The sequence below is a fragment of the Artibeus jamaicensis genome, unplaced genomic scaffold (assembly GCF_021234435.1).
Source record: "Artibeus jamaicensis isolate MK-2021 breed Jamaican fruit bat unplaced genomic scaffold, CSHL_Jam_final contig_924, whole genome shotgun sequence".
NCBI lineage: Eukaryota > Metazoa > Chordata > Mammalia > Chiroptera > Phyllostomidae > Artibeus > Artibeus jamaicensis.
The window spans coordinates 892,406-913,066 of NW_026522015.1; the positions used below are offsets into that span (position 1 = coordinate 892,406).

At 37.8% G+C, this 20,661-nt stretch overlaps 1 protein-coding gene and 1 pseudogene across 2 annotated transcripts in view; both read left to right on the forward strand.

Moving 5' to 3' along the window:
* The first annotated feature begins 4,753 nt into the window (after positions 1 to 4,753).
* On the forward strand, positions 4,754 to 5,414 carry LOC119054697 (eukaryotic translation initiation factor 3 subunit K-like; annotated as a pseudogene).
* Positions 5,415 to 10,977: 5,563 nt separating this feature from the next.
* STARD3NL (STARD3 N-terminal like) overlaps positions 10,978 to 20,661 on the forward strand; it is a 65,660-nt gene continuing 55,976 nt past the window's right edge. For both annotated transcript variants that reach the window (XM_053655121.1, XM_053655120.1), the window contains exon 1: positions 10,978 to 11,180. The gene's annotated coding sequence lies outside the window, so the exon portion shown is untranslated. The remainder of the gene's footprint in view (positions 11,181 to 20,661) is intronic.

Below are 20,661 nucleotides of genomic sequence, written 5' to 3' on the forward strand. Positions count from 1 at the left end.
CAGTGTACTGGTTTCAAATGCTAATGTATATAACATTAATAGAGAGAAAAATTGGGGAAAGTTATATACTAAATAGTTAACAGTAGTCACATTTGGAGATGAATTAGAAAAAGCAGGTACATTTAAAAGGAGATCTTTACTCTTCATGCATATCTACTATTTGAATTATTTGCAAGGAGTGTATATTCATATACACTTATGTAAGGGATGTGGGGTTTTTAACATGTTATGGAGGTTTATTTCTTATAGGTAATGGTTCTGCCTAAACATTGCCCAGTTTGTTATAAGCAGATATTATTAGTATAACTCTTCACAAACTTTTTTTGAAATTTTTAGAACCCAGCATTGATAATAGGGCTAGGTGTAAAGACTGTTTTCTAGATCTCTCTTTTTTTTTTTTTATAGCAAAAAGAGGAAAAAGGTAGGAAGGAAGGGAGGGAGGGGGTAAGAGAAGGAGGGGAGAAGAGAAAAGGGGAGGGGAGGGGAGGGCAGAGGAGAGAGAGAGGAAGGAAGGGTGAGGAAAGAAGGTTGGTCTAATCTTCTTCTCTTATAAATTTTTAAACAGTCTAATTTAAAAAATACCCCACTAACTCTATTAGTTCCTGCTAATAGTAGATGAGTTTAACAAGAACAAATACTGAGCATCATGGTGCTGTTTGCTTGCATTATTTTCCTTTTTTTAAAGCACTTTTATGGGTAACATAATTTTATAAAGAAATTGTACATCACATGGTACTTCCAAATGTTAAGAATTGCTAACGGTGCTCCTACTTGAATTCCATTCTTTCTTTAATATACAAACAACATCAGGTTACACAGATGGTTCAAAAAAAACCTAAGGAACCCCCCAATAAGTCACAAAAGCAAATTGGAAAACTTCCTTTAAAAATAATTAATGATAATGATAAACATTGTTTTCCTGGATATTCTGCCATTATTTTGGCCTTTCCTCACATGTTACCACTGGAATCTTACAGGAGCTGCTTCCTGCCAACATAAGCATTGTGTGAAGACTTTACAAACATAACTGGGAAGAACAGACCAATGACCTTTCTTTGACTTCTTAGCAACTTTGCAAAAGAGAGGCTGAATTTTATATGTGGATTTGGTGGTTTAACTGGCCTGGGCTAACATCAGGTCCACATGTAAGGGGGGCGCAGTGGCTCCCTACCCCATGGCACCAGCTCAGTCTCATGTGCCATGAGTCATAGTGGCGGAAGACAGCCTCCTTCCTGGTTGTCTTGACTCACTTGGGAGCAGAAGAGGATGCTCACTGGGGTTGTGGTCCTGTGTAATGTGAGAGACCTCAGTGAGCCAAACAGCTTCCCAACATGCAACCAAATCCCTCAAATTAGGAGAGAACAGGATGAGAGTGACCAAATTCACTGCTGGTTTGGGCTGGCAAAGTTCAATGAAGTTCTAACATTAGCTCTGGGCTCATAAAGCATGTTTTACTTTGTCTTTTCAACTTCTAACAGTTAAATTGCTGAAATTAAAGTTTCCTTTTCAATAGATTCTATAGGAATTTACATTTGTTTATGAGTGAATTCATATGCAAACTATCCCTTAGATCAGACCTAAATTCCCCAATTTGCCTAGGAACACATGTCTCTTTGGACTCTATGAATACTGCCAACAGCTATCTACTACTGCATTCTTCTCTAGATTAATGTACTTTTCATTTTTAAAATTGAAACCACCAATCCAAGGTTTTTCACCTTTCACCATTTTATTTATACAGCAGGATAATTTATTTAATTATTTAATAGTAACTATTCATAGTGAGCACTACATGCACTGGTGTTTTGTCTATTTATCAAATTACTAAACATCTGTCCATTTTAGACAAAAATCCTAAGATGATTTTAGTTGCAAACTAATAATAAAGGGCATACAACAAAAATGTTAGGACAAATTGAATCAATGCCCAGCCATAGGTCCTTACAGAATCTACAGTGATTTATCAATTTAGATGATTCAGGAACCTATAGTTTCATGTACTGCTAATCAAGGCTATCCCTCAAGGCTGCTCAGTTATATTGGGTGGACCCAAAAGTCTGTGTGGTTTTTCTGTAAAATAAAAGACACATTTCTCATTTTCACCAATAACTTTATTGATTTGGATATTTTCAGTACATCAGCTCTCTCCTGCATGGTATATCATTGATTATTTTCAGTTAATGTCTCCATTTGATCACTATCAACTTCAACTCGTCTGCCTGACCACAGAGCATTGTCCAGTGAGGAATTTCCAGCATGAGTCTTCGCAAAGCACTTTTGACATGTTTGATCAGTCATAGCATTTTCTCCATACACTGCACAAATCTTTTTTTGCATTTCAGTTTCACTTTTATCTTTTTGGAAATAATAAATCATAATATGCTGAAAGTGTTACATATTTTCTTTTTATCTTCAGTATTAAAATGGCTGTATAAAACTTCACCAATTTTGATGTTTTTTTAAATATACATGGATATGACAGCTGTCACAGTACAATCTAATAAAATTGTTTTGAGTGAAGTTAAAGACAACTAAGTGCTACTAGAGACATCTTATGGAAAAAACCAAAGGGATCTTTTGGCCTGTTCAATACATTGCTGACTCCCCTGGTTTTCCTATAATGCTGTTCTCCAACTTTCACCAGCTTTCTTCCTGCTTTGAGTTACAATTAATCTCTCTAAGTAAATGTGTGCATATTTTTCTTGTTTTATTAGGATTTTTTTCTGTTTTCTGTTAATTCTTGCTCACTCTGACAAAACTTCATTACTGGATCATTTTCAAAATACTTCTTGTGTTTTTTCTCTAGTCTTGCGTTCACCGTATCTGAATTTCGTTTTGGTCTCTTCTGCTTCCACCCACCCCTTAAATAATGATATTCCCTAGGATTCAGCCCTGGGTTCTCCGTCTTCAATCTGTACACTCTCCCTGGATGATATTGTCTTGAAGTGTCTCTCCTGAAAACTCCAGGTTTAGAATCTAGATGCCCACTAGACACATTGCCAAATGAACCATGCCTATTTTAAACACAAAATGTCCAGAAGTGAGTTTATAACGCAGTCCCTGTCCAATGCAGCTTTGCTCCAGATACCCTGATTTAAGTTAATGGCAAATTCTCCAAATAGTCACCCTTCTCCTTTTCCTATGTTTTCAAATAAAGTAAACTGTTACATCTTCTCCATTCTACCTCTTAAGAGCTTACATATTCATCATTTCCTTTCCAATCCAAACTAATATATATTACTGATTTGCATTATAAACAAATCTATTTTAGGACTTCAAGCTTTCATCACGTCTCATAACTAGTGGCAGTGTGGAGGATGGATTAGATGGGAACATTGTATTTGAATGACTTTATAAAATATATATACATTGCATCAACATTCAACAAATATTTAATTTTTTCAAATAAGATATTTTATTGTTGATATTCAGAAAATTTCATAAATATGCTTTAGCTGTTATATTGATACTTTTAAAATTTATTTTTAAATTACAACTTACAGTCAATGTAATTCTGTATTAGTTTCAGGTGTACACCATAGAGGTTAGATAATCATATACTTTACAAAGTAGTCCCTGGATATTTCCAGTACCCAGCTAGTTCCACACATAGTTATTACAATCACATTGACTACAATCCCAATGCTGTATTTTACATCCCCGTGACTATTTTGTAACTATCAATTTGTACTTTTTAATTCCTTCAGCATTTTCACTGAGACCCCAATACCCCTCACCTTTGGCAATTATCAGTCTGTTGTCTGTATTTATGAGTCTGTTTCAATTTTGTTTATTTCTTTATTTTGTTCTTTATATTCTGAATGTAAGTGAAATCACATGGTATTTATCATTCTCTGACTGACTTATTTCACTTAGCATAATACCCTCTAGGTTCTTCCACAAATGGTCACAAGTGGTAAGATTTCATTCTTTTTATGGGTAAGCAATAATATTCCTTATATAAACATAACCACTTGTTTTCCACTCATCTATTGATGGATACTTGAATTGCTTCCATATCTTGGCTATTATAGATGACACTGCAGTATACATAAGTGTACGTATGTCTTTTCAATTAGTGTTTTATGTTTCTTTGGATATGTACCCAGAATTAGAATCACTAGATCTAAGGAAGTTCCATTTTTAATTGGAGGTATTTCCACACTGTTTTTCATATAGACTGCACCAGTCTGTATTCCCACAAACAATGCACTAGGGTTCCCTTTTCTCCCCATCCTCACCAACACTTGTTTGTTGATTTATTCATGATAGCCATTTGGACAGGTGTGAGGTTTTAATTTGTGGTTATAATTTGCATTTCTCTGATGATTAGTGATCTTGAGTGTCTGTTCATATGTCTATTGTCCATCTGTATGTCTCCTTAGAGAAGGATCTGTTCAGGTCCTCTGCCCATTTTTAAAATGAATTATTTGGGGTTAGGGGTTTTTTTTTTGGTGTTCAGTTCTATGAGTTCTTTATAAATTTTGGATATTAACCCTGTATCACATGTGTCATTGCTTTTTCCATTCAATAGGTTACCTTTTCCCTTTGTTAATAGGTTCTTTTGTTATACAAATAAATTTAGCTTAATGCACTCCCATTTATTTATTTTCTTATGGAAAAATAATGCCAAAAAATCTCCTAGAAGTCAATGAGACATATAACTTAATTTAAAAATGGGCTAAGTAATTTTTTCCTCTTCCTGTCCTGGAGAACGCCCCACCCATCCCCCGTGTGGGAAGCAGCAGCAGTCATGGCAATATTTGAGCAGATGAGAGCTAATGTATTGCTCAAGCTGCTCAAAGGTATTGACAGGTACAATCCTGAGAATCTGGCCACTGTGGAGCACTATGTGGGGATGCAGGCCAAAGACAATGCCTAGGATTTGGAAGCCAACTTGGCTGTCCTGAAGTTGTATGAGTTTAACCCGGCCTTATTTCAGACCACAGTCACTGCCTAGATGCTGCTGAAGGCCCTCACTAACCTGCCCCACACTGAAATTTACTTTGTGCAAGTGCATGATGGACCAGGCCCATCAAGAAGAATAGCCCATGTGACAGATTTTGTACCTCAGAGACTTGCTGGAGACCTGTCATTTCCAGGCCTACTGGCAAGCCCTATAGGAAAACATGGACTTTTTGGAAGGTATAACTGGTTTTAAAGATTCTGTACAAAAATTTAGCTGCCATGTTGTGAGTATCACTTATCAGCACATTGATTGCTGGCTGCTGGCTGAGATGCTTGGGGACCTGATAAACAGCCAGCTAAAGGTGTGGATGAGCAAGGATGGCTGGAATACTGATGAGTCAGGCCAGATCTTCAACTGTAGCTAAGAAGAGAGCATTAAGCTCAAGAACATCATGGAGAAGATTAACTTTGACAGTGTGTCCAGCATCATGGCCTCCTCCCAGTAACTTTGGAGGCATTTAACAAAGATTTGTTGCCTTGACAAAAATGGGCAAAAGGTTTGAAGAAGCATTTTACAAAAGAGGGTATCCACATGACATGTGAACATGTGAAAAAGTGTGAAACTCTTTTTGTCATCCATGAAATGCAAATTAAATCCTCATGAGATACCCGTATATGTGTATCAAAATGTATAACAAAAAATCCCCCCTTTTTGCTATTTTTCATGGTGGTTGCTGCACCATTTTACATTCCCTCTTATAGTACAAGAGTTACAATTTCTCCATACCTTTGCCAACACTTGTTATTTTTTGTTACTATTTTTCCTAACTTGTATGAGGTGCTAGCTATCTCATGGTGGTTTTAATTAGCATTTCTCTGACAACCATCAGAGGTGGTTAAGCACCTTTTCATATATCTGTTGGTCATTTGTATGTCTCCTTGGGGGAAATGTCTATTCAAGTCTTTTGCCAATTTTTTAAATTGGTTTATTATTATTATTATTATTATTGCTAAAACATTGTAGGAGTTCCTTATATTGTTTGGAAGTTAGTTTTGAAAATATTTTCTCCCATTTTTAGGTTGCTTTTTCACTGTCAATTTTTTTTATCTAAGATTTTTAGATTGATGTAATCCTACTTGCTTGTTTTTCTTTTTCTCTTTTTTTTTGGTGTCATATTCAGAAATCATTGCCAAGATTAATGTCATGAAGCTTTTCTTATTTTATTCTAGAAGTTTCATAGTTTCAGGTCTTCCAATTAAATATTCAATCCATTCTGAGTTGTATTTTGTGTGTGTTGTAAGACAGGGGTCTATTTTCATCCTTTTACATGGAGATACCCAGTTTTCTCAGCACCATTTGTTGAAGAGGCTATCCTTCCTCATTATGTATTTTTGGCACTGTTGTTGAAGACCAGTTGCCTTTGTATGTGTGGGTTTATTTCTGAGATCTCTATTCTGTTTTACTAGCCTGCCTTTCTGTCTTGGTGCCAGAATCATACTGCTCTTACAATGGTAGATTTATATTATATGTTGAAATAAGGAGGTGTGGTGCTTCTATTTATGTCTTATTTCTCAAGGTTACTTGGGCTATTCTGTATCGTTTGCTAATCTATCTGAATTTTAGGATTGTTTTGCTATTTCTGTAAAAAAATGCCGTTGGAATTTTGATGGGGATAGCAGTAAACATGTAGATTGCTTTGGATAGTATGGATAGTTTAATAATATTAAGTCTCCCAATAAATGACAGAGTTCTAATTTATTTGTCTTTTCTTTAATGTTTTTCATCAGTGTAGTCTAGTTTTCAGTGTACAAATTTTTCACTTCCTTGGTTAAATTTATTCCTAAATGTTTTATTGTTTTTGGTGCCATTGTAAATGGGACTGTTTTTAAAATTTTTTAGAAGTAGCTCATTTTTAGTGATGGAAATAGATGGAAATACAACAATTTTTTTGTATGTTGACTTTGTATTCTGTAACTTTTCTGAATTTGTTTATGCTAAGAGGTATGTGTGTATATATGTGATTTTTAGGATTTTTCTATATGGAAGACCATGTCATCTGCAAATAGAGACAATTTTACTTCTTCCTTTCCTATTTGGATGCCTTTTTTTCTTGCCTAATTGCTCAGGCTAGGACTTCCAATACTATGGTGAATAGAAGTGGTGAGAGTTGGCACCCTTGCTTTGTTACAGACCTTAGAGGAAAACTGCATTTTTCACAATTGAGTATGATGGTAACAGTCAGCTTGTCATATATAGTCTTTGTTACATTCAGATGCATTCTCTCTATTTTGCATTTGTCCAGAACTTTTGTCATGAGGGAAAATTAAATATTTACAAGGGCTTTTTCTGCATCTATCAAAATGATGATATAATTTTTATCCTTCATTCTGTTAATGTGGTGTATTACATATATTGATTTGCATATGTTGAACCATCCTGGCATCCCAGGGATAAATTCCATTTGATCATGGTTTATGATCCCTTTAATGTGATGTTGAATTCTGCTTGCTATGATTTTTGTCACAGAGTTTTGCATCTACATTCATCAAAGATATAGACCTGCAGTTTCCTTTTCTTGTAGAACCTTTTTCTGGTTCTGGTATCAAGGTAATACAGACCTTTAAAATGAGTTTGGAAATGTTGCTTTTTCTTCAATTTTTTTGAAGTTTGAGATGTACTGGTGTTACATCTTCTTTAGATGAGATTGGGAGCTTTCAGGGTGGTATGGCCATAGACTAATTCTTCTTTAAATGTTTGGTGGAATTCACTAGAAAAACCACTGGGCCCTGGGCTTTTGTTTGCTGGGGGCGGGTTTTCATGACTGACTCATTTTCTTATGTGTTATTATTTTTAAAAAACATTTTATTAATTTATTTCTAGAGAAAGGGAGGGAGAAAGAGATGGAGAGAAACATTAATATGTGGTTGCCTCTCATGCGCCCCCTATTGGGGTGTGCATGACCCAGGCATGTGCCCTAAATGGGAATCGAACCAGCAACCCTTTGCTTTGCAGGCTGACGCTCAATCTACTGAGCCACACTAGCCAGGGCATCCTTATGTGTCATTGATAATTCCACTCATCAGTATATTAAAAATAATTGAAATCAATATCTCAGAGATATGTATATTGCCATGTTTATTGAATGATTCATAATTGTCAAAATTTGGAACCAATCCAAGCTTTTGTTAACAAATGGATAAAAATAATATGCATTTATACAATAGAATGCAATTCAGCCTTAAAGAAGAAAGAAGCCTTTCTATTTGTGACATCTTGGACCAGGAAAACATTGTGCATTTTTCAAGCATTTAAACAGTACAAGTGAATATTATCAATACCTGCACATTTTAATCAAAATTTATTTCTTATTTTAAATGTCTTTTTATCTAAATAACAATTGCTTTCACTAAAGCAAATGCTAAACCATGCATTTCTGGCCTTTCAAAATTAGTTGGGTGACAAGTGACTGCATTATCTAGTTCTAATTGCTTAAAAGGCACATGAGAGATCAGTTGCACAACCAGAGACATTTTCTTACTTTAACATTGCCTCACTTGTTTCAATCATTACTTTTTCTTTACAGCATCTGTCTTGTCTGGATAATTCCTAGAGATTTGTGAATACAAAATTCAGGGTTAAAACTTCTCCATGACCACCTGGGTATCAGTGGAGACCCAGAGCCTGAACCTGGAAGGGCCAGAGAAGTTCACAGGTTCAGGTGCTGGACCTGGGGGAATTCATGTGAAGGCTGGATGAGGCTGCACCACAGGGTGGGGAGAGGATAACTAGCAGTCCCAGTGGTGCCTCTTACCTACTTGAGGCCCATTCATGGCACCAATCATATGAAAGGCAGACATGGGAAGCCAACCTAGCTTTAGGCTTCCGAGGGATTTGGAGGAAGGAGCCAGAGTCTCTGTTTTGCCACGGAAAACATTATGCTCAGAAATAAGTCAGTATAGAACAAATACTGCATGATTCCACTTATACAAAGTATTTAAAATAATCAAACTCGTGTATACAAAGAATACAGTGGTAATTGCCAGAGGATGGGGGAGGGGAAATGAAGAGTTTTTCAATGGTGATAAAGTTATAGTTATATACAAGGTGATTCTAGAGATCTGCTGTGCATTATGTAGCCCATAGTTAATAGGGTGTTGTGCACTTAAAAGCTTGTTAAGAAGGTAGATCTCATGGTATGTGCTCTTACCACCATTTTTTTTAAATGAAAAAGCAAGGTAACACAAGAGATCTTTGGTCATGATGGATATGTTCATTACCTTATTTGTGGTAATAGTATCACAGGTGTATGCATCTGTACAAACTCATTAAAATGTATACATGAAATATAAGCAGTGTTTTGTATATTCAGTTTGATAAATAAAGTTGAAAACAAAAAAGAAGACAAACACAAATAACAGAATATCAGTATTGGCAAAGATGTGGAAAACTGGAATTTTCATTCACTGCTAGTGATTTATAAATTGGTAAACTAAAAAACAATGTGGCACTATTTTCTAATACTGAATATATGCATATCTTGTGGCACAGTAATACTAATACTACAAATACTACACAGTAATTGTTACCTCCTAGGTAACAACGTGCATCAACAGACTGGTACAAAAATATTCATAGCAGCATCATTTATAGCTATTCAAAAGTTTAAACAACCTAATGTTAAGCAATATTAGAACAGATAAAGAAATTTTGAGATTATACACAAACATGAAAGTGAATAAACTACTACTACATTCTTTAATATGGCTCAATCTCACAAATATATTATTGAGTGAAAAGGCCACACTGGAGTACACACTAAGTGTGGCCATTTATAAGTTTTTTAAAGCTGGCAAAAGTAATTTTGGTAAAATTCAGAACAGTGGCTATTTCTGTGTAGGCACACAATAACTAAGGAGCATATTTTCTGAATAGTTGGAAAACATTTCAAATCTTGATCTAGGAGGTGGTTACACAAGTTCATTCACTTTGCTACTAAGATATACAATTATGATTGTTGCAGTTCTTTCGTACATGTTATCCCTTAAAATTTTTTTCACACCCATTAATTCAGAAAATTTTAAATATTGTGTTTTATCAGTTTTTGCGAGGTGCGAGAGAAAGGTCTTCCCATATATTAGTGGTAGGAATGTAAATTGTAATAACTACTTAAAGGAGCAAGTGGAGGAAATCTACTAAGATTTAAAATGTCCACACTGAGCAGGCTAATAGCCTAATTTGTGATGGTTATGTGTAATTTAAAATTAATAACAAACCTTAGAATGTCTTTGGAAGAATATCCAAGATGTCAACAACGCTAGTTCACTCCAGTAGGTGAATTTAGTGCCTCGGAAACTAAAAATAGAAGATGAATTTTCACTGTATAAACCCTCGATTTCCCTAAATATTTGAAAAATATTTGTAGCATCTATTGGGGGAAAAGTTTGATTAAAATGTATAGATAAATTGAATTAAGACAATAATGAAAAGACACTATCTTAGGGGAAATATACACAAATATAATTAAATGTTACTACTATGAAGATCGCAGTGTCAGTTATGTGATAGGAGCTTAGCAAAAAAAGGTCTCCTAAGGAGATCTGGAGGACTTGAATAGAATTTAAAGTGGAGGTGAACCTTGAGCAGAGAAAGAAAATGCCCCACTTTCTCATTGCTGAATTGCTTAGTGCGAGATGCCCAGGGACCCTGAAATCCAGTCCCGCGGTTATTTTCCGAGAGCTGGAGACTAAATCCCCACTAACAGACTGGAGAAAGGTAGAAGCAAAAGTGTCGACGAGGGGAAAGCAGCCGCTTCATAAACTTCAGCAGTATCGGATTTAGATTAGCTAAACTAGCTCTGCAGTATCAAAGCTCAAATTCCAAATTCCCACCCTCTCCAAAGGGCAGGTCAGCCCGCCCTCTCTTGCCTTTCTACTTTGCTTACTGGGCAGTGGATGATTGACACATAGGTTCACCAATCAGTGACTCTTCTAGGTAGGCCCAAACCGGGTCTTCGGTGGCCTAGAGCAAGATGCGGCCTCCATGCGTCTACGTCAGCGTGATGACGTCAAGGGCCAGGCAGTGGGGGAGGTCTAGGGTGGCTGGCTTCTGGCTGCGGGCAACGGGCTAAGCGTCACCTGCCGGGCTGGATCTCAGGTCCCGCCCCATCGAGCCCGCCCCTGCCCCCTGGCTCCCAAGGCCCCTCCTGCGCGCGACCGCGGAGTTTCTGCTCGCCGGCCAGCCTGGGGCGGCCGGCCCATATCCACCCTATGAGGTAGGCTGGGTTTCTCCTCAACCTATTTGACAGATTGGAAAACTGAGTCAGTCACCCGGAGTCAGATGACTTACTTCCCGGGCCTCACTGGAGATCGGTCAACTGAGGCCAGAGCCCCAGCATCCGGTTCTGTTTTCTGTGTCCTGCGGCGTCCTCCGTAGAGGAGGAGGATGGGCTAGGCAAGGCTTTGTTTATAAAAGATACACAACAATGAAGTTGCAAATGCTTACTTAGCCCGTTTTCACTCGGATCTTGGGCTGGGATTCAGGGGATGTTTGCAGGAGCAAAGTCTCTGTTCTAGCACCCTGCAGACCCCGAGGAGTGCTGAGTGGGGTCCAGCCTCATGCTGGCACCCAGGGCCTTCCAGAGCGACCAAGAATGGTGACTCAGATGATGCCTGGGTAATACAGACAATTGTAACTAGCATCTTTTATTCATCAATAAAGCTGTGTTCAAAACAAAACGAAATTTATAAATTAAAGTACAAGTCATGAATGTGCTGGCTATGGTTTTAGTTAACTGCTTTGGCCACTCAGGGGCCACCTGGCCATATTTTGAAATCTCAGTAGCATGCTTACTTTGGTTTAGAATTAGAAAGGGATTTTTTTTCTCTTTCGTTAATACCTGGGTTAACATTGAGAACTTTACTTACCATTCCTTTACTGTGCCAATTGTTTACCATGTCATTTGTCTTTATTTCACAGATGGAATCACTGAATTTATCACTCAGTAATAGTTTGGATAAAATTCCAAATAGTTTGGATAAAAATAGTTTGGATGTTGTTACTTTGAAAGGTTTAACCTCTCAAATGTACAGGGATTAGTTCAGTTTGTTTATCTCAGAACTCTTTGTTCAGAAGCTTCTGAAAGATAAAGTGCCATCCTCATAACATCTACTAATACACTCTTTTTCTAGAAACAACATCTCACAAAACAACTTATGGTACTGTTGCTTTTTCCATAAAGTAAAAATGTGTTGTATAATTTATACATACCTATATATTTTCTATTATTTTGAAGAATTCATTCTCTCTAAATCTTGCTTTCTCAAACTTTGACCTTTAAAAATGGTTATTGAATAAAACTGCATTAAAGAAATGAAACTAAGGCCACTGCTGGGGACTTTTTCTAGCTTAGGTTTGCACAAGTATGGTAATTATTATCATTTGAATTCATCCTTTGGAAAATTTATCTGATGAGTGCATCATCTATGCCACGCTTTGTTATAGCTATTGGGCACTGAGTGCTGAAAAATTCAGATAAGGTTTCTGCCTTCTTGACAACTTTAGATAATGATCAATGCTAGAAAAAATATTACAGGTAAGAGACTAGAGAGTGACTGGGAGGTAGGAAGAAATTTAGGAACGGTGGTCAGTGAAGACTGCTTTGAAGATGTGACAGTTTGAGTGAGACCTGAATGTTTAGAATGAGTTGGCTGTGGGAAGATCCATTGGAAGTTTTTGGGCAGATGTACAAAAAAGCTCAAGGAAAAATGTTTGGCACGTTCCAGGGATAGGAGAAAAGCCATGTGACTGGAGTGGAGTAAACCTAGGGGAGAGTGGAGTTAAGGAACAGTGGTAGGAGATGACACTCGAGGTTGGCTGGAGTGGGATCATTTGAACCCCATATAAGAATTGTGAACAGGCAAAGGAAATTGGATTTGGGTACTGCCAAAGCCCTTTTGTTCTTTAGTGACACTCATGGACTCTAACCAGCTCCCTGCTTTATTTTGGTTATGAAATTATTGCAATAATTTGTTACAGTTTTTTTCATCAAAGGTCTTCTTTCTTAATGAAAAAATGTCTTCTTCCTTCAAGTACAGTATCCCATGTTTCTTCCTTGTTCATTGTTATTATGTGCAGGACTCTAAGCCTCTGTTTATCTTCAACTTCCTGGTTTTACCCTTCGTACTTCCAACCATGCGTCCTCTCCAGTATCGTTTTTATGTGCTTGCCTTTTGTAAAGGACTGGAAGTCAATTCCTGCTCTTCTCCAGGCTGAATTCTAGGAAACTGCATTGTGAAGTAGATAACCATTTTCTATTTTATTACCAACCAAGGACTTAATGTCTGCCTTTATTTAGTGCCTGCGGTGTGCCAGGTGCATTATGTACATTTTAATCCTTCCAACATATTGCAGGGGTAAGTATTAGCCCTTCCTTATGGAAAAGGAAACCTACACTTAAAGCCGCCAGCTAGTACTGAGGGAGCCTAGAGCTGAACACTCTAATTAGCCCGCCCCCAAAGCTAAATCAGTGCTACTCCATTGCTTCCCTGAGTGTATGACAGCCGTTAAAAATCTCTATTATTTCAAATCATATTCTATCACATGGCATTTGAAGATGATGATTCAGTACTCTTAGCTGAAACCTGGGGCTGTGGAGACTCATAGATGTTCACTGATTTTCAAAATGTAACTGACATCAAATTCTCTCCCTGCTGATTCTCAGCCTAACGTTTTTTGAAGGTTTCATCTCAGAGGATTTCTATAAATATAAAACTGTAGCATTCAACTATGAAAACTTAAACAAGGTAATTTTTAAAAGATTAAACAGTGCTGCTTTGGGGGCTAAAAATCCTTTGTTTTATTTCTCTTCCCTTTTCTAAGCACTAAACAAGTATACACTTTCTAGATGCAGCTTTGGTTTCTGTTAGGAGAAGGTGGATTTTAAAATAACTTTAAAATTTAAGTTTTATTGCTCATATCTTTGAAAGGTAATTTAAAGCTGTTACTGTTTTCTCAGCTTCAGCCTTATGCTTACAGCCTTATGCTAGTGGAATTAGCACCTTCTTTCTTAAATGTTGGAAGATACTTAAATTTAGACAGAAGAGAGCCTTTGATCATTAGCCTCTGCTATACGTTTTGACCTAGTGTCTCTGACCTTTCAGATCAGTCATGCAGCTAAATCCACATTCTGATGATCCAGGCTGTTGCGATTTGGCCTCAAATCATAGTGCCCCCCTTCCACCATGAACCCAGTGCTCCGAACTGGACTCATGGCCTTTCCAGCTTCAGTGCCATTGCTTGTACTCTGCTTGAAGCCTGGAATGATTTCTAGATGCACATATCCAGCCAATCAAAGCTTTACCTCTCCCTCTGAATCCATCTGTGCTACATTCTTGATGAGATATTTCCTGTGACTCTCTAATGGAAGTCTTCCCTTCCATAGCGCTTTTGGGAGTCTTTCTCTGTAATGCATGTTACCAATCTTGACATCTTTGGTAATGTACTATTTTATTCATGGGTGTTTAAATAAGTTTTGGCTTGAGCTTAAAAGAGATGTAACAATTTGTGTTATACACATGGCTGTTCAAAAAATGTTAGCTTGAACATCTATTTGATGAGACTTAATTCTAATTGAAAGAGACTTAATTCGTGTTATACATGCATAGTTTTTTGTGGATTGTAAATTTTTGTAGAGCTCTTTACCTTTAGTTTTATTTGTGTTTTTATTATCTCACATTTGAGAGAATCAGTGGTATGCTTTTCATGGCTTTGATTCAACAGAACTTTTTTCCTGTTTCAGTTAAGTGTCTAACCTTTATAGTTCCCAAGGTGTCCCTTGAGAGGAACTCAAATCTTAGGGTTGTAAATGCTGAAGAGAAACGATCGCAAATAAAAATCAGTGTTCTATGTGTTTATGGATAACAGCTGTTCCACATTTTAATATTAAAAATATGAAAACTGAGGCCCCAAGAGACTAGCCAGAGGCCCCTGCAATGTTGGGCTAAGAACCTTGGGCAGTACCCCAGGTTCACAGCGGCTGGAGTGTGTGCAGGCCATTGTTGGTTCCGACTCCTGAAAGCCTCTCCCAAGTATATAAGCACAACTCAGTCATTTCTGGACTGTTTTGCTTGCTTTTCTCGTGAGTTGACCTGGGTCTGGCAGATACCTCTTGTGCTGACTCAAGAGCAAAACAGGACCTCTAACCTTGGACCCCCAACTGAGCTGTTCAGTGGGGCAGGCGTTGGTGTAGTATCAGGTTTGGTGGGCTCTTTAATATACACTTGCTTCTCCTTCCCATTTTGTTAAAGTTTTCCAGAAAACCGTCTTGGGACTGGTGGGTATCTTCAGTGTATTAAACTTGGAGTTTGGACGGATTTGGCCTAGTGTCTTATAAGTTGTGGTAATCCAGGTTTTTGTGTCCTGTATTTTCCAGAACATTATACTTTTCACATATTGTGCATTGTTGCTTGCCAAAGTATATTCTTGTCTGCTTTTTGTTTCAGGAAAATATATTCTCATACTTCTATAATTAATCACTTGCTTTTTGAATTAATGATGTGGAACCATAGAATTTTAAGTATATTTTCTAATTTGTATGGTAGTTAAATTCATCAAAGGTAACACAAAGAGCTCTTGAGCTATTAAATGTTTCTTCAGCTGAGGTAGAAACACCAGCCAGGACTTGTCATTATTGATAGTAACTAACACAGAGAGCTTCCTCTGTGCTAGGCGCTGTTCTAAACGCTTTCATGTCCAGATTTCTCATCGTCTATTGATGTTTTGAGCTGGATGCTTGTTTGTTGGGGGGGCTGTCCTGTGCAGTATAGGATGTTTGACAGCATCTTTGGCTTCTACCCACTAGGTGTCAGTGACACTTCCCCGAATTGTGACAACCAAAAATGTCTCCCCATCCCCCGATGCCTTGAGAACCCCTGTTTTATCTAAACTAATTTTATTCTTCCCAACAACCCTCTGAGGTTAGTTGTATTATTATTGTCTTCATTTTATAAAAGGAGAAGCTGAGGCATAGAGAAGTTAAGTGACTTGTCTAAGGTTACACAACTAGTAAGCAGTAGTACGGATTGTGAAACTAGGCAGTGTCTTTGTGAATCCTATTCTAAGCGCAACTAGCTCAGACTGGACACCAACTGTTAGGGATCCAAAGACCCATGTATGTAAACAGGGAACAAGACACATGTCAGCAGGTACCACACAGGACTGTAAGTGAGGTGACTGGGTGGCAAATGGGGGAATATTGCCAGAATTACGTATTTCTAGAAATCTGGATTTTATTTGTATGAAAAATTCTCATCTCTTAATATAAGCAAAAATTTTGGTGTTTTAAAAACATTATTTAAGCCAGCAGATGAACACTGTTACCTATATACAGTGAACATTTGACCCCGGGCCATCAGTTTACAGTTATCTCTGTGTAAACTTCACGGCAATGTAACATTATAGAGAAGTGCACATTCATTTTATTCTGTGTGGAGAGCAAAAGTTTCCCTTCTTCGAAAGCTCTGGAAATGAGGATAGAGGGGGCTTCTAGACTAGATGTGCTTTCTTTTCAGCCAAAAGAATATGAGAATTAAAGTTGGCCATCCACTACTCTTTACCAGGGGTGCCCAACCTTTTGGTGTCTCTGGGCCACCCTGGAAGAAGAAGGGTTGTCTTGGGCCACATGTTAAATACATTGCTCCACGTAATCACCAATAAATTTCATAATGTTTTAAGTAAATTTACGATATTGTTTTGGGCCACATTCATAGCCATCCTGGGCTGCATGTGGCCCGTGGGTCACAGGTTAGACGCTCCTACAAACTGTCAGTGCTCTGCTGCTCAGTGCAGACTCAGCTTGAAAGTTCTGTACCTTTAGATCCTTTCGCAGCATCATTCCTATTTCATGACCTCTGCTTGTCCAGATGTTAATGTAAATACTTCATGGAACATTGAGAAAACATGAATTCTGGAATTCAATGGCTGTATCCTGGAGAAACGAACTACAACCATACTTCACTTTGTTGACACCCAGTAGACAGCTGAGTCTGGGTTTAACTCTCTTTGAATGACCAGGCTCTCTGCCTACATTTCAGGAGCAGAAGGACTCCCGATGGCCTTTGAAGTGTTTTCCCTTGTCCTCAGAACCCTGGCCTCTTTAGTTGAGCCTGTATGCCATCATCCCCCTAGTGCTGCTGTGAAAAATGAGCTCACATTCACATGCCGACTTTCCATGGCCCTTGTAATCTGTTCACACACTTATGTCCAGCTACACTTCCTGAGCCTCCCTCCTGTGCAGTCTCTGCCCAACTGTGGGTGGCTCACTGCTCCAGGACATGCTTCTGCTCCTGTTTTCTGTTTACTCTGGCCTACCTCTTCCTTTCATTACATTACCCTTTCATAGCTTTCAAAGTCATACATTTTCTCTCCAGCAAGCCTTTTCTGGTCATGTGACCTAAAGTTCAATCTTCTATGTATTGTAATTGTCTTGGGCTTTGATTTCTAATTGTATAATCATTTTTACCTCCTTTAAAACTGGATTCTATTTGAGGACAGAGACAGAGTCTCCTCTCCTGTGTACGGCTGCTAGCATAGTGTTTTACTTGTGCTAGATACTTACTGCACATCTGCATTCATTTGGGTGGGTTCCCACTCAGAGGTTTCTTTCTCTTTTTCCATATATTTGTATCAGTTTATATAGTGTGACATCAGAGTAAATTCACTAAATAGCATTCATTATATGTTAGGAAAAAATATGACCGAATTAATTAACTTAGGGAGGTTGGGAATTTTTATTACTGCTATTGTCATTTATAGTAATGAGAGATTAAATATTCTTGGTTTATCGAATATGATGAAACTCCAGACATGTGTAAACTTGCCTAACTTGAGTCACCAAGTACCCAGTATCCATACATTTATACAGTGCTATTTGTATACATTTATACAATGGTAATTCATGAATTTTACAAAGAAATTGAATACCTAACAAACACATGGCCAGGCATTTCCCTAGGTGCCAAGGATACAGAACTGTCTTCTAGGAACATCGGATGTACTGGTGAGAAAAAGACATGTAAAAATATGCGAAGTATAGATGAAAGATTACAGGTATTATTAAAGATATATGGAATGTATATTATATGAGTGATTTTCAACCTTTTTCATTTAATGACACACATAAACTAATTGCTAAAATTCTGCAGCACACCAAAAAATATGTTTTTGTACTGATCTGACAAAAAATAGGTATAATACTTATTCACACTGTGGTTGTTGTTGTATTGGCTGCTATCATGTTTTTGTTTTAATTTGATACTCTAAGGGAAAAGAGGTCAGTGGCCCTGACTAAATAGTCAGATGTTGCGCGTTTTAAAAATCGTGGTGCACTAGTTGAAAATCGCTGTATTGTACCATTGGGATCAGAGGTTTCACTGAGGAAGTGATACTTAAACTTCCTTGAACAATGAATAGGAAAGCTTATTTTTGCTGTTAATTGGTTAGTGGTTGGAGGAAAAGGCACTCCGGGCAGAGGGAGTATCAGGGCAGAAGCACGGATGGCGAAACCTCCGGGGACGGAGATACAAGGGAAGTACAAACAGGTTGGTACAGCTGGAGCACTGGGTGTGCAGGAAGTGGGGCTCTCAGTGGAGGGATGAGGGACTCGCTCAGGTTTCCATCCTAGAAAAACTAGCATGGTACCAGTGTGGAGGATGGTTTGGCGATGAGTGAGACAGCATCACTGGATTAGTGCGAATGAGTGATGATTGGGAAAACCGTGGAAAAGACCAACGGGAGATGTTAGGGGGAATGGCGTAGTCACAGGTTTGACATGTTTGGAACATGGAGTCAGCAGCAGGATCCACTTCAACATTGTTTTAATGATAAAAGCTGTAAATAAGATCTTAATTAGTTATTATTCGTTCATTTTTTCTTAACAATTTTGAAGTGTTTATAGGCAGAGTATGTATTATATATCAGTATCTGTATTTTTAAGTCATTTATCATTTCCTTTTTAATTTTGTAATTGCATATCTCTTGTTAAATAATTTGAAAGCAAATTTTTTGTGAGAAGAGCTAGTTTCAAACCTTCATTGAGAACTTTGTAATCTGAAAGAGATCCTACTACTTTTGTGATATTTTCTGCCTCTGTAACATGTGCTCTGAGCCCTTTTTCATTATTAGGCTATAATTCATAATCTGTTTTCTGGTTATATTGGCCTGTAGTTGCATTGAGCTTATGTTTATTTGATTTTATTTTTTGAAGCATGAGCTAGGTTGATAAAGTCATCCGATGCTGATCTGTTGAGGATCTGGTTTCTTGTGTGTCTGCCTAAGAAGTCTGATGAGAAAAGATAAGATTACTGATATTTTTTAAATCTAGGCATCAAGATTTTAAAAAAATTTTATTTACTTATTTTTCAAGTACAGTTTTCTGTCTATTTCTCCCATCCCAGCCCACCCCGCCCTGTGCTCTCCACCTCCCTCCCATTTCCACCTAGGCATCAAGATTTTAAGATTTCCTTATTTGTCACATGCACCAAACTTTAGACCTCAAACCTTCATTCATGGTAGAGATTAGTATTTTTTTAATGAACTCTGTCATCCTTGTATATCAAAGTATAGGGGATAATATAGGTAACTTCTGCCTGTAGATATTCCTGGGCAAAGGTGTAAATAGCTTTCCCTTTTATTGACTCCCTCTAGTTTGTGAAATAGGAAGTTAGCCTTGGAAAATTCCAGGGGCAGTCGATGTTACGTCTAACCTAACATCGCTGTTGGTGTACCACTTCTACCAACTCTAGAGCCACTGCAGGAGCAGTGAGGAGAAGATGGCTCTGTCAACTAGCGTGACCCGTGCGGGATCCCTTCTCTCTCCAGAGAAGAACTCTTGTGTTGTCGAATGAAAGGAAACCCAGTTTGACTCTGAATAGTCATTGCCTTGGCTTTGCTATCTACTTATCAGTTGGCTACTTGGTATTTAGCTTCTGTTTACTCTGTATAGAGAAAATAGGTCTGGGGAGGCTGTGAAGAATGTGGGACGAACATATTCTTAATTCTAGTCTTTAAGATGAAGAAAGTAGTTACTAAAAGAAGTGTCTACTTTTAGCTTTCCTCTTAGGAAGTTATAACTGTATTCCTTCCTCTTCCTGGAGAGCAGCGAGCTCACTGCCTTGAGATATTAATCACTAGTTCTATCTTTAGAATTGGGAGTATTTGTTTGAAAATTGCTTGTAGAAAACTGCTTCAGTAGTAAGTACTGAAGAAGTGGTGTTACATGGTAAAGAGATGTCCAGGTGGGCATTAGAAAGTATTTTGAGTTCCTTAGTTGAGGGACCTTCATCTGTCTAGATAGTAATGTGATTGTTGACTTGATCACAGCTAAAGCTGGCAACACATCTCTTAAGAGGAAACTTAATTTTTTAAAATATTTTATGAGAGAGGGGAAGGGAAGGAGAAAGAGTAGGAGAGAAATGTCAGTGTATGGTTGCCTCTTATGCGTCCCCTGCTGAGAACTGGCCTGCAACCCAGGCATGTGCCCTGACTGGGAATCGAACCGCGATACTCTGGTTCACAGGCCCACGCTCAATCCACTGAGCTATGCCAGCCAGGGCCAAGAGGAAACTTTAAATATTCATGAGAATATGTGCACCAAGAAGCAACATGATTCCTCAGCAGTTATCATCTGCTGGTGGGTGACAGTGTTAATGAGGTCAAAATTGGGAATAATAACCATCAGGTATTTTTTAAGTGATATA